This window comes from Mus musculus, chromosome 2 (genome assembly GCF_000001635.26).
Source record: "Mus musculus strain C57BL/6J chromosome 2, GRCm38.p6 C57BL/6J".
NCBI classification, from domain to species: domain Eukaryota; kingdom Metazoa; phylum Chordata; class Mammalia; order Rodentia; family Muridae; genus Mus; species Mus musculus.
In genome coordinates, this window is record NC_000068.7 from 3,539,088 (window position 1) to 3,551,642 (window position 12,555).

The following is a 12,555-nucleotide window of genomic DNA, read 5'->3' on the forward strand; positions in this document are numbered from 1 at the left end:
GATCCTGATGATGGTGCTGTTTGGAAGAGATGAAACCTTTATTAGGAGGGCATGTTGAAGAGGCTTAGGCCCTTAGGTCACTAAGGGTGTGCCCCTGAGGGGGATTTGGGAGCTGTACACAACTCACTTCCTGGTTGTGGGGTGAGCTGTACTGTGTCATTTTCCCTCACCCCAACACATATCAATGTCGTCCTTCATGGACATCAGAGGTCTAAAGCATCTACCCCAACTGATGCTGAAGTTAAAGCTCCCAAAGTAGATCATACAACAAAATAAAACATAGCTCTATGTAATTTTGTAATTTCAGATGCCTGGTTACAGGAGTGTAAAGCTGACTAATTGGCATCATTGGTTTTTATAGGATCAAGATCCAGGTTAGGACCACACATTGCACTTCATTGGCTGGCTTGTACCCGTGTGGGCTCTCAGACACTGAAACACTAACCAAAGAGCATACACAGGCAGGACCTAGTGGCTCCCCTCCCCCACACATATGTAGTGACTTTACAGCTCCATCTTCATGAGGGTACAGAATATAGCCCACCCTTATTTCCGCCCGCACATACATAGCAGATGTGCAGTTCCATCTTCATAATGAGTCAGGAACAATAGGAGCGGGGGTTATCCCTAAAGCTGTTACCTATTGGTGGAATACATTCCCCTGCCTGGACTGCCTCATCTGGTCTCAGTGGGAGAGGATGCTCCTGGCCCTGCAGAGACTAGATGTGCCTGTGTAGGGAGATGCTTGGGGCTGAGGGCAAGGGGTCTCTACCTTCCCAAAGGAAAGGAAGATGGGGAATGGGGGATGGGGGAAGGAACAGGGTGGAGGGAACAGGAGAGGAGGGGTAGCAATCGGGGTGTAAAGTGAATGAAAGAAAGGAAGGAAGGAGGGAAGAAAAAGAAAAAAAAGTCTCTTTAGTCACCTTCAATCTGAAACAGGAATTTAGTCTTGCTATGTTTCATGGCTTTGCTGTTCTTGAAGTTCATCCTTGTTAGCAGGACGAATGTGTTTCAGTTCGAGGTTGTCTGAGGTTCCGTCATTAGCTTATGTGTGTTCCATGCATGTCATCGGAATGTCACAGGAAGGACAATGTGTTCATCTTAATACATAGTATCAAAGGCACATGATGATGATGATGAAACCTATTTCTTCTCATGTAAACTTTTCTCATGTGGTACAGAGGGTAGCTGGCCAGTTTCTCCACAGAGATGCTCATTAAAGTCTCTGTGAAGGTATTTTAATAAGCATCTAATAAGCATTGGCATATGTTCATAACAATTCACTAGGATGTGATTAGTGTTCTGTGGGGAAGACTGGGAGACTGTGTCCATGTCTATTGTCTCAGTGAGCCATCACCTGTTAATTTTTCATCTACCTAGGCCAATTATTAATATTGATGAATAATTATAAAATGCAACCCATTCCTTCTAAAATGATCACTTAGCATTCTACTTCAAAGTGTAGTTATTTATTTAAGCCATTGTTGATTGGTGGGTTCTTACTTTGTAGAATGAATCACAGTCTGTTTCAACATTACTTCCTTTAATTCTCGAGCTGTCTTAGATTTGGCCAGCAGGAGCCTCCTGACATTGGCTTTGGTGCTTCTTGCTGGACCCCATCAGAAAAAGAAACAAAGAAAAAGTCCTAATTTTGTTACCAGAAATTCTATAACTTATCTTGTTATGTTTCTTGCTTCAGTCAGTTATTTCTATAGAACGTTATAGTAATTTTTTTTTTCGGACAGAGTTTCATGTAGCCCAGGCTGACCTCAAATTCATTACATAGCCAAGGCTAGTCCTGGACTCTTAGGTTCTCCCTCCCCCATCTCCTGAGTGCTGCAGTTACAGAAATTCACCATCATGCCTAGTTTTATGTGGCACTGGAGTTGAATTCAGGCCTTCTTTCATGACAGGCAACTGAGCTGTATCTTCAGCTATGTTCAGTAAGTTTTAATTAAAAATGGTATTGAGAAACTGAGATTTAGGCATTAACAGTACTCTGTCTAGGGTCACACTGACCCCAGCAGTGGGGATAGGGCTACACACATCCTCATATACACACATACTTTATCAGTTTCTGTATCTAAATCTTTTGACATCACTGCATTCATTCTAATGCCCCTTATCATATAAATTATTAAAGAATATTGTGCTTTTTTTGTCAGCAGAGAATGCTAGCCTCCATTATCAATACTTTTGATTAATTCTTTTGCACACAGTCAATATTACAGTCATTGAAGCTTCTTCTCAATGCCAGTGCCTCTAACACACATTAGCCAGTGTTAGACCAGGTACAGAGAGATTCACCACAGCTCTGGAGCTGAGACCGCCACATCCATGCTGTCTTCAGGGAGTCCTGACTACTTCATCGAGGTGGCTTTAACTCACAGTTAAGTGTGAGGATTCTACAAGCACATGGTCTAGCTTATGCAACATCCCTGCCACGTTATGACTGGGCAGTCTTAAGCAAATTACTTAATGTCTTCTAGTATCTAAACTTTCTCTGTTCAAAGAAAAGCCATAACAGGGACAAAGCAGTTATCAGCCCCCCCTTCTCCTGATTTGAGTATGAATCTTTGTCTCAGAAGAATAGTCATTAGCTGGAGGTTGTGAGGGAACTTCAGGGCAGACATCTCAGCCAAGCGAGAGGGAAACACCCAGCAGGAAAACTATAAGCCATCACAGAGTGATGTAAGTCCGGGTCTCCACTCTCCTTCCTCTCAACTTGATGGGGCCGTGCGTGGGCTTGCCTGTTGCAGAGAACTAAGTGAGGACCAGATGAGGTGAGGCTCCCCAGTGCACGGAGTAGGAGATAATTTAATGAATGCCTTCCACTCTGCTTTCATATGCCTCTTCAAATGCAGGTCTTGTTCACTGAAGAGAGTGTATAAAACTCAGCTAAGCAAAGCTAACAGCCATTACTGGCAGCTCCATTAGGCAAGAATAACTGCTGTTTACATTTTGAAATCGCTCTTTCCAGACTGATTTCTTTGCACATTGAATGTAAACTTTATGTGATGGCATTCCTTCCCTGTTCTCTCCGTTCTGTGTGAAGAAAGAACCAGGTTCCCCATGGGGTGTCTTCCCTGCCCCTCCTGTCCATTGGCTGGCTGAACTCAGTACAACAATATCCCCTCCAAAGCACTGGTGACAGCAGAGCTTGTGTGGACACTGTGTAGTGTATAAACATGCACCCCTCCTGATGGGTGCTTCTGTCTGGGGCACCTTCTTCCCATGGGACCTATCTTCCAGGTGGAGAAGGCCAGGGAGCATGTTTGTCACTCTGTGGTATTTCCTGTGGAAGCTGGCTAGAGTCCAGATCCCTGAGGAAACACAGCACAGGCCTTTTCTATAAGCACAGCTCTTAAATAGACTGGGAGGTGTGTGTGTGTGTGTGTGTGTGTGTGTGTGTGTGTGTGTGTGTGTGTGTATGTGTACTCTAGGCAGGAGGAGACCACTGTACTTGAGCTATAGACACACCAACTCATGGGCATCCCAGGTCTCTGGCTTTCCTTTGACACTGAGTCAGTTGGTCAGCAGGGAGAATAGCCTTATCTTGGAATTTTTACTGCACCACCAATGAAGAAAATACTACTCCAAGGTCAAGTTTACTCTAAGATCTGTGGATGTACCCATCACGTATGTCTGTCAAAAGTCACTGGATCAGCCAGGCATCATGACATAGGATTATAAAGGTAGTGTTTGGGATCACGGAGCAATAAAGTCATGAATTGGGCTATACAGTAAGATACAATCTCCAAAAGGGACATAAAACAAACAAACAAACAAACAAACAAAAAAAAAACCCACTCCATCAGTAGGACTCTCTTCTGGCACTGCCTAAATTTTCATTTCATTCAGAAACCATATTAGTGTGTGGTAAATATCCTGCCCAAATTTTGTGATTTGCTATTTGCAAATGATTCAAAATTTTACCTTGAAATATTTGAGACCCCTATCCAGAAAGTTTAATTCATCAAGATGAAAGTATCTAATCACCCCTAACTCCTAGGAAACACCATGGAGAAAGAGACAGAAGGACTCTAAGAACTGCAGTGGGGGAGGGGCATGGTGCAGAATGCCAACATAAAGGTCTAATGTGTCCATACACTCTTCAAAAAAGTGACCAATAAAAACAACCCTTGGGATTTTCCTGCGAAATTGTTGTTGTGTATCAGTTGATACCAGCTCAGTGCTAACAACTGGATGGCAGCAAGGACAAGAGGAACACAGGAGGGAGATGGTAGAAGTGACCTAGAAAGTAAAACCAAACATCACTGCAGTGTGGTGGTTTGAATAGGTCTGGCTCCCATAGTGGCACCATTAGGAGGTGTGGCCTTGATGGAGGAGGTGTGGCCTTGTTGGAGGAGGTGTGGCCTTGTTGGAGGAGGTGTGGCCTTGTTGGAGGAGGTGTGGCCTTGTTGGAGGAGGTGTGGCCTTGTTGGAGGAGGTGTGGCCTTGTTGGAAGACGTGTCTCAATATGTAGGTAAGCTTTGTGGTCTCCTACACATAGGTTCTGCCCAGTTTAGAAGATAGTCTCCTGGCTGCCTTCAAATCAAAGTGTAGAATTCTTGGCTCCTCCAGCATCAAGTCTGCCAGGATTCAGCCATGCTTCCTGCCATGATGATAATGGACTAAACCTTGGAAACTATACTCCAGCCCTAATTAAATGTTTTTCTTTATAAGAGTTGCCTTGGTCATGTTGTCTCTTTACAGCAAAGAAACCCTAAGACACAAAGCCACTTTGTGAAGCATGTTGATCTCATCGTTTAGCTAGCATTTGGATGTGGGCACCTAGTATTTTTATAACACACCAACCCATCTATCCCATGCCCTTACTTCCTTCTCACTATGACTAGCAATATTAAAGTCATTGCAACCTCTGGCACCAGGCTTTGGCCCTGTACTTCCCTACTGAATTATTGTAGAATCTACCTTTTGCCTAGACTTCCCTGACACCCAGACAACTGGCCATGGATGGAGAAAAGCTCCCACTCATGAGAACTGTCTGTAACCAACTCTGTGCCTCATCCTAGGGAGTCTTCAGTGAGTCTGGTAGTCCTTCCTTGTTTTCTGAGTTATTTAGCTCTCCTATACTCAGAGAAGACTGTTCTGTTTTATTAAAGGCGATGGTGTAGTGGCAGAAGGGAGCCTGGGTGGGCCCATGCCTAAGCATTCCCTCTGAGAAATCAGCTTTAGGATAGGCTTAGTATAAAAGGGAGTTTGTTTGGAACATAAGGAAGAGGGTAGAGGCAGAGAATGGGGCACAGAGAAGAACAGAGAGAGGAGAAAGAGGGAAAAGACCAGCTGGGGACAGGTGAAGAAGAGAGAGAATAGGAGGGGGAGAGAGAGGGGGGGGAAGGGAAGGGAAGGGAAGGGAAGGGAAGGGAAGGGAAGGGAAGGGAAGGGAAGGGAAGGGAAGGGAAAGCAGTCCTTATATGTCTGGCTCTTAGTACCTACCTGGCCATTGTTAGTTAACTGTTGGGCAGAGCCTAGAGGAAATGCTAACAAGGACCTTGTCCATATTCTGCTTTTTCCTGGAAGTCCAGTAGCTTCTGATTGGTTTGTCTCATTGATGATGTTTAGCTGATGGCCTTGACTCTAATTTAAAAACCAGAAGTCATCACAAAAGAACACCTTTGACTACTCCCACTAACTTCTCCCAGTGTTATGAGTGTGAGCTGTTTTCCTCTTATTACATAGCTGTGTTCAGTGATTTTTATTTTCTCTAAAACTTGTCTCAATCCTTCCCTCTCCTACAACTTGGGTCTTCTTCATTCTTTTTAATTCTTCTCATAAACATCTGAATATGCTCTATTTCTCCTTACCTATAGATAGGAAGAAAACAAAATCTAAGATAGATTCACCAATTCACTAACCATGGCCCCATGTCGCTACCTCACAGCAAAATATCTTGAATACTATCTGTATTCCCAGACTCCCACACTTGGAGGCAATGCTACCTTATTTAAGTATATGTGCCTATATATGATATAGAATGTATATTTTAACTATGTAGATATTTTAAAGTCTCAACAAGAAGCCATATACTGTCTTCTTCTTCCCCTTCCCCTTCCTCTTCTCTTTCTCTTCCTCTTATTTTTTTCTTCTTCTAACACTATCATGTTACTTTTAGAAATTTTGGAGTGTTTTACTTGTTGAAGTGTGAGCTTTGATGAATTCTATGTAAATGGCTGACTGGAGAGTATCTAGAGAAAACAGAATCTCAGGGAGAAGTGCTTGGATATTCACCCATTCTAAGCTGATCTGTCTAGTGGAACCAGATGTTCAGACTGGCCACTCTTTATTCATACAATGTTGGCCTTGGCCTTCACAATATCTTCTAGTATTTAGGCTGCTTTATTTCTCCAGTGCATCCCAAGAGCCTTCAGGATGAAGCTCATCTTTTTAGTGTGGCAGAGAAGGACCACTTTCCCCTCCCCTGAGGCTTACAGCCAGGATGCAACCTCTCACCTCTATACCTTTTAGCCATATGAAGGACTGGTATGTCTTAAGGGAACTGCACTTTCTTTGGCTTCTAGATTTCACTGTGTACTTCTACTTCTACATAGAATGTCCCTTCCCATCTCCATGTGTCCCTCTGTTTCTGTATAATTCATTCCTATGCATATCTTAGGACTCAGAATAAATGCCACGTAGTTTAGGAAGCTAAATGCTTCAGGGGCTATAGAAGAAGTTTTCCCAGTGTTCTCAGTGACACTGCTTCTAAAGTATACAAGCATCTGAGCCCATGCATTACCTAGCCTAAAGCCATTGATGCATCCCCTTAGGTAAGCATTTTGTCTTGTGTTGACTCCTTTGCTACCATAACCTAGATAAGCGATGTTATTAAGTTGGTATAATAACCTTCCCAATGCACAGATGGGAACATCTACTTTCAGGAAGATGGTGATGAAGGGGTTTGGGAGACAGTGAAGAGGAACTAAGAGGAATCTAATAGGTGTGGGGTACATCCTCTTGTGGCCTGTTAGCTTCTTGCTATGTGAGTCTTGAAGATCTCAGAGTAATCTCTGGTTATAACTAATTTAGATAAAGGAAGGGAAACACACAGGGAGGTTTCTGTCATCATTCTGAGCCCAGCTGTTGAAGGTGATAAGAAAGTAGTTTTAGTGAGACTGACTGATTAGTTACAATGTGTTCTAAGGGTGACTTAGAATCTCCCTAAGCCTTCATAGAGGGAAGCTCATGGAACCGCTAAGAACTGCCCCTTATGAGCTGTCCTTCAGTGATCTGACACACACAGCATGGACTGCTGGCCATTCTGAGTCACTCGTTAAACAACTGATAATTTGTATATACACTAGCATTCCACAACTTACACACACACACACACACACACACACACACACACACACACACACACACAACAATTGAGGGATGCATGTTTAAAATGAAATCATTTCATTAAGTTAATGAAATATTGGAACTCATTGATACTAGAAAAGCTTTTAGACATGTCTGATAGTAAAGATACAGCTTTAGATTTTTTGCTTTTCCTCTGAAGACACAGAAGCCAAGAGAGCAACACAGTTTGCTCAAGGACATTTTGTCATTTGGTGACAGAGCTGACACTAGAACACAAGGTCTCTGACTTTTAGCCCCCTGCATGTTTGAACACATCACCAAATCCAAGGAACAGCGCATAGTACATAGCCACCAGCAGGTGGCGGTCTGTCGAGCGGGCCAGCTGGTTTTCCCAGGTTTAGTTTCTTACTCTGTAGAAGCAGCAGGTGCAGTCTCAGTTGCTTTAGACATCTCTACAGATTTTCTCCTCTCTGAATTATCAGGGAGTACAGGACAATGCAGACAAAGAAACATCTTATCAGATAAAGGATAAGGAGAACAGATATAACAAAACAATATTTTCATCTTCTGGTTCACTGTGAATAAACATAAAAAACTGTTTTAGCTTAGTTGCTGACAAATTTTTTCTTACTTTTTTTTTTTCTTTTGGCACTACTGGGAACTGAACCTAGGATCTCATGCATTCTGGTCAAGCCCTCTCCCTGAGCTCCATCCTCAGGTGCAGTTGTGAATATCTTTTTTTTTTTTTTTTTTTTTTTTTTTTTTTTTTTGTGAATATCCTTAATACAGCACCAGCCAATTTCTTGCATAAATGAATAAGACACACAAAGCCCATTCTCTCTGAATGTGCGGCACATGCCAAAACCTGAGAGATTGATTATATGGTTTCAGTTTCTTAAAATTGCATGATTTTAAGATGCTCCTGCCTAAGGTGAAATAACAGCCTACCAGGACAATGATGAGTTTCATCAGTTCATTTTCCCCTATGTGACAGAAATTAAAATTTGCCATCTTGCCATAATGTAGGCAGTCATACATGCTGTTTGCCCCTCTGGAACAGTTTTATGTGACTCTTGCTCCACTGTGCATCTCAGGAAGCTGACCTTTGCGGGCTGTACCTACTGGATTCCTTTATCTGGTTCCTTGTTTGGCTTGAGCAATGAGGGGGCAGCAGTTGACCAGTAAGCAGCCAGTCAGTCAGCAGCCTGCTTCCAGAGTTCCAGCTTTCTGTCTCTCTCTTTGTACCCTGCTCTTTCCTCTCTCTTTCTGCATAATGTACATGTATGTATTTATGCATGTGTGCATAGTCATGTGCTATGGCATACAAGTGGGTATCAAAAGACAACCTCCAGTGTCAACTTCTGCCTTGTTTGTGGCAGGGTCTCTTCTTCACAGCTGGCAATGTTAGGTGGCTCACAGGTTCTGGGGCTCCTCCTGTCCCCACCTCCTATCTTGCCGTAGGAATGGTAGGATTATGGACACACACCATTGCATCTAAATATTCCTGGGCTCTTGTGATCTAAACTCAGATCCCCACATTTGTGCAGCAGATGCCATCTCCCTGACCCCAAGTTCCAGCTTTGTGTACCTGGGTTCATGCCACCCTCCCCACGGAGTTCCCATGGATAGGAATGCCTTGCCTACTAGTTTTGGTTCCCTTATTCTGCCTATATTTATGGGTATAGGCCTTCACTATGCTTTATTTATTTTAAATTATATATATGCACATGCATTTGGATATGAGTATGTATATGGGAGTGCAGGTACATGCAGCAGACAGATATGAGTGAGGGATCCCATGAAGCTGAAGTTACAGCCAGGCATGACAAGTGAGTTCTGGGATCTGAACTCAGCTTGCTTGGATACCAAAGCAGTATGTACTTTTAATCCCTAAGTCATCTCTTCAGCCCCATCATGTCATCTTTAATACAAACCTGTAGTGTGTAATCCATCACCTGATGCCAATGGCCTCAGAAGATATTAATGTTATAATGGCTGATCTTTCTCCCAGGAGAATTAAAACCCATTATTTTGAAGTAAATCTCAGATGACATGGGCATCTAATATTAGTTTTCTATAAATTCCATCTCAATCTGCATTTCTCTGTAAGAAGTATTTGTTTCTCTTCCCCATTTTATATTAGTATGTTCTATTGTTATAGTTTGGATGGCAATTCAGTTTTAATTGTATCATTGCTATTTTGTTCTCCTATTTTGTTCTGGAATGGCCACAGTAGACCCTTTCATGTTGACTCTTAGCAAGTCACAACTCCCTGTGTTCACATTGTAGTGTTGTTGCAAAATGATTCTAAGTTCATCCTGAAACTTTTTTTTCAAAGATTTTATCTATCTATCTATCTATCTATCTATCTATCTATCTATCTATCTACCTATCTATCTATCTGATGAGTACACTGTATGTGACTTCAGAGACACCAGAAGAAGGCATCCGATCCCATTACAGATGGTTGTGAGCCACCATGTGGTTGCTGGGAATTGAACTCAGGAACTCTGAAAGAGCAGTCAATGCTCTTAACCGCTGAGCCATCTCTCCAGCCCCAAAACTTTTTTTTTTGTCCTGAAGAAATTGGTTTCATCTCATTGGAGGGCAGTATTTAGAAATTCAGATATAAAAATTAAGTGTTCTTGGCCACAATGCTCCATACACAAATACCACCAGGAGAGAGTGGGTCTCTCAGGAGTACTGACAAGCTTGTGAACGCAGGTAAGACCACCACTCCTGCTCCAAGGGACCCACCCAGAGACCCCAGGACAAAGGAACCGAGGAGCAGCCTGGGATAGGATCTTCCCAGTTTCCATCTGCACCCAGAGCTGATCCTGTGCCACAGTGCTCCATACCCAAATATCTCCGGGAGAGAGCTGGTCTTCTAGGAGTGCCAACACACCAGTGAGCACAGGTGAGACCTCCACTTCTGTTCAAATTCTTGGCCCAAGAGGGACCTACCCAGAACCATCAGAACACAGGACCAAGAAACAGCCAGGGAAAAGAGCATTACAGTTTCCATCTGCACCCTGAAGCTGACCCTGTGCCATAGCTCTCCATACCCAAACTCCTCCTGGAGAGAGCTGGTCTCCCAGGAGTATTGACATATAGGCTTACAGGAGGAACAAGCCACAGTCAGAGACAGCAAGACCAGCTAACACCAGAGATAACCAGACGAGGAGAGGCAAGGGCAAGAACATAAGCAACAGAAACTAAGGCTACTTGGCATCATCAGAACCCAGTTCTCCCACCATAGAGAGCCCTGGATACACCAACACACAAGAAAAGAAAGATTCTGATTTAAAATCACATCTCATGATGATGATAGAGGACTTTAAGAAGGACATAAATAACTCCCTTAAAGAAATACAGGAGAACAAAGGTAAACAGCTAGAAGTCCTTAAAGAGGAAACACAAAAATCCCTTTTAAAGAATCACGGGAAAACACAACCAAACAGGTAAAGGAATTGAACAAGACCATCCAGGATCTAAAAATGGAAATAGGAACAATAAAGAAATCACAAAGGGAGTCAACGCTGGAGATTGAAAACCTAGGAAAAAGATCAGGAATAATAGATGCAAGCATCACCAAAAGAATACAAGAGATAGAAGAGAGAATCTCAGGTGCAGATGATTCTATAGAAAACATTGACACAACAGTCAAAGAAAACGCAAAATGGGTAAAGCTCCTAACCCAAAACATCCAGGAAATCCAGGACACAATGAGAAAACCAAACCTAAGGATAATAGGTATAAAAGAGAGTAAAGATTCCCAACTTAAAGGGCCAGTAAATATCTTCAACAAAATTACAGAAGAAAACTTCCCTAACCTAAAGAAGGAGATGCCCGCAAACATACAAGAAGCCTACAGAACTCCAAATAGATTGGACCAGAAAAGAAATTCCTCCTGTCACCTAATAGTTAAAATACCAAATGCATAAATATTAAAAGCAGTAAGGGAAAAAGGTCAAATAAAATATAAAGGCAGACCTATCAGAATTACACCAGACTTCTCACCAGAGACTATGAAAGCCAGAAGATCCTGGACAGACCCTAAGAGAACACAAATGCCAGCACAGGCTACTATACCCAGCAAAACTCTCAATTACCATAGATGGGGAAACCAAGGTATTCCATGACAAAACCAAATTCACACAATATCTTTCCATGAATCCTGCCCTTCAAAAGATAATAAAGGGAAAATGCCAACATAAGGATGGAAATTATGCCCTAGAAAAAGCAAGAAAGTAATCTTCTTTCAACAAACCCAAAAGAATTTAGCCACACAAACATAAAAATAACATTAAAAAAAAACCAGGAAGCGGACGCGAGGCGACAAGATGGCGGACAAAGAGAAAAAGAAGAAAGAAAGCATCTTGGACCTTTCCAAGTACATCGATAAGACCATTCGGGTGAAGTTCCAGGGTGGCTGGGAAACCAGCGGTATCCTGAAGGGCTTTGACCCACTGCTCAACCTGGTGCTGGATGGGACCATGGAGTACATGAGAGACCCTGATGACCAGTACAAGCTGACGGAGGACACTCGGCAGCTGGGGCTTGTCGTATGTCGTGGCACCTCGGTGGTGCTCATCTGCCCGCAGGACGGCATGGAGGCCATCCCCAACCCCTTCGTGCAGCAGCAGGACACTTAGCAGCAAAGGAGAGCGGTCCAGCCCCAGGGATCTTCCTTCTATGGGGTGAACTTCTGTGTGATGTTTTGGTCTTTTGTTCTTGTTTTGTTTTGTTTTGTTTTGTTTTTTAATAAAATTGCCCATGTGAGCAAAAAAAAAAAAAAAAAAAAAAAAAAAAAAAAAAAAAACAAACAAAACCAGGAAGCAACAATCACTATTCTTTAATATTTTTTAACATCAGTGGGCTTAATTCTCCAATAAAAAGACATAGAATGACAGACTGGATACAATAAACAGGACCCAACATTTTGCTGCATACAGGAAACACACCTCAGTGTCAAAAACAAATGCTACCTTACAGTAAAAGCCTGAGAAAAAAACTTCCAAGCAAATGGCCCCAAGAAACAAGCTGAAGTAGCCATTCTAGTAATGAATATACGCAACTTTCAACCAAATGTTATCAATAAGGATAAGGAAGGACACTTCATACTCATCAAAGGAAAAAATCTACCAAGAAAACCTCTCAATTCTGAATACCTATGCTCCAAATGCTAGGGCACCCACATTCATTAAAGAAACTAGTAAAGTTCAAGCA

At 42.5% G+C, this 12,555-nt stretch overlaps 1 pseudogene; it reads left to right on the forward strand.

Moving 5' to 3' along the window:
- On the forward strand, positions 11,654-12,111 carry Gm13182 (predicted gene 13182; annotated as a pseudogene).